Source organism: Etheostoma spectabile, chromosome 9, assembly GCF_008692095.1.
Source record: "Etheostoma spectabile isolate EspeVRDwgs_2016 chromosome 9, UIUC_Espe_1.0, whole genome shotgun sequence".
Lineage (NCBI taxonomy): Eukaryota > Metazoa > Chordata > Actinopteri > Perciformes > Percidae > Etheostoma > Etheostoma spectabile.
In genome coordinates this window covers 23,055,464-23,057,703 of record NC_045741.1, presented here as the reverse complement: position 1 = coordinate 23,057,703, position 2,240 = coordinate 23,055,464, and the positions used below count along the sequence as shown (strand labels likewise).

The 2,240-nt window shown below is 45.1% G+C and overlaps 1 protein-coding gene across 10 annotated transcripts in view; it reads right to left on the bottom strand.

The window, feature by feature from the left end:
* Positions 1-2,240, bottom strand: part of palld (palladin, cytoskeletal associated protein) — a 53,173-nt gene that overhangs the window by 13,593 nt on the left and 37,340 nt on the right. The window contains exon 1 of one of the 10 annotated variants that reach the window (XM_032525538.1): positions 2,079-2,230. The exons of the other annotated variants lie outside the window; for them this stretch is intronic. The gene's annotated coding sequence lies outside the window, so the exon portion shown is untranslated. Of the gene's footprint in view, positions 1-2,078; positions 2,231-2,240 lie in introns of those variants that run through there. 10 annotated transcript variants of the gene reach the window in all.

The following is a 2,240-nucleotide window of genomic DNA, read 5'->3' as shown; positions in this document are numbered from 1 at the left end:
GGGGGGGGAACTAAAGATGTGCCCATTCTCTTTAAAATTCTGTAGGTGTTTACTAACAGAAAAAGGGGTGTGGTGAACTGGCACCTCTCCAGCTACCAGTCCACCTTATGGGGACTTGAACCAGCAAACCTCTGGTTCCCACCCCACCTCCCTACTGACTGAGCTACTGCCCCCCGCCCCAAATGGAAGATGAAATCCTAGCTGGAACACACCTTTCTAGTCACTCAAAAACAAGATGTCTCTTGTTTTCTTTCTTTTATTTGAACTGCACTGGCACCTACACACCTGGTTCACGGTTTCCTCACTTGTATTCGCCACCGAGCGTTGCATCATCACTGAAGTGCGTCAATATAAACTTGTCTGATGCCGCCGAGCAGGCAGGGACCGTCAATCTGACGCGGTGATGAGCTGATCTCTGAGTGTCTTTCACACTGACAGACTGTGACTAAACTAAACTGCTGGGAAGTGATTAATTGGAAGAAATGGCTTTTGTGTCATGTCGGAGGATTTCTACATTTACTGAGAAGAGTGACACTTTTTGTTGAGTCACATTGTCCTCCCTCTACCCTACAAGACTAAGCAGACTAGCAGAGGAGCCACAAAGTTTCCAAGAACATTCAACATAATCTTGTCTGACCCCACAAACCAGGCTGCTGCTGCTGCTGGGAGCACACAACATTCAATGTGTCTCACATACAAAAAAAGCATTCTGCAGCTTCCATCCATTCACTTCTTCCCTGTCAGCTGACATGTTCTCTCTCATCCTTTGTTCTCCTGGGGTCCTTAACTTATTTTCAGCCCCTTTCCTCCCCGGGTACCCCAGCCCCCCTTCCCTTCTCCTCGTTCTCTCTGGCTCTAATTGCACACACACCACATAAAACAGAACCAGACTGTTTTCCTTCCCCCCCTCTCTCTTTAAAACGTAGCACAGAGCGTTTTTCTTATTCCAGCCACGCCAACAACTCGCGGCTTCTCCGCTCATCCACTTACTCACTGCCCTACTTTCTTTCTTTCTTTCTTCCTTCTTCTGCTATTATTTCCCCCTTGCTCTCTTTCTGGGCTAATATTTCATATGTACCTACAAGTGTAGGTAAAGAGGGCTCTTTAAAAACCAGCGAGCCCTACTTTTCTCTATATACCTCCATCCATTCAACCTCTTTTCTTCTCCCCACTCCTCCACCTTTTGCTCTTTCTGTCCAAGTGATACACAGAGTGTTTTTTTTCTTTTTCTATAGCAAGAATGCTGGAGACATTCTTCCCTGGATTGGAGTGGGAAAGACATTGCCATCAAATGGGATTAGCAGCAGGAGAGCAGGGAGAGGAGGAGGAGGGAAGTGAAGGAAGAGCCGAGGGGAGGAAAGGAGGCAGAGAGTGAAGAGAAGAAATCAGTCACTGAGAGTTGGATGAGAAAGAGACGAGCGTTCTCAACTCACAGACTCTATTGTGTTAACTAATCCATGTGACTCCACTGAGGAGCTCTGCAAACAAACGGACCTCGCCACAAACACAGTCCGTCTGCATCACAGACGCAACACTAGAAAGAAAACGGCCGACTCATCTTTGTTAAAGTCAGTCAAAGTGATGCCGCCCGCTCTTCTTCTCTTTCTCACTACAGCCTGAACTCACTGCCTTTCCAGAGCCTCCAGCAAATGAATGGGTATCACACTCGGCCGCTCTGTGCTCCCAGAAAACCACACACCCATTCTGATAACATATGATTTAAACATTAACATGGCGAACTGGTAAACCAGGAAAACACCAGGGGGAAAATTGTCCTTATTCCACCTCAAACATTTGACTTCTCCTTCTTCCTCTACTCCCTAATTAAAATGTAATGAATTACGGTATTTTTCTCTGGTGCCTTTTCAATTACAAATAAACAACCCAAAGAACCCTAAATGCAATAAAAAAAAATTTGAAAGTTATTTAAAAGGTTTTCTCCATAATAGCCCAAAGATTAAAAAGTTAAAGAAAAAAATTAAAGTTAATGTTTTATCCATTCCATTGTCATTGTATCAGTCTCACTGAGGTTTGCTTCATTCAAATAAGTTGTCAGTCTACACAAAGCAAAGTTTTACCTTCAGTGTTGTGGTCTTGGTGGGTAGCTGCTCTGATATTTCCCTGCAGGAGAGTAAACTACGATGCAGTGCTGCTCTGCCAGGTATGAGCAGCATATATAGAGCCCTGAGCAGCCAGACAGTGACAGAGGCAGTCTCTCTCTCTCTCTCTCTCTCTCTCTC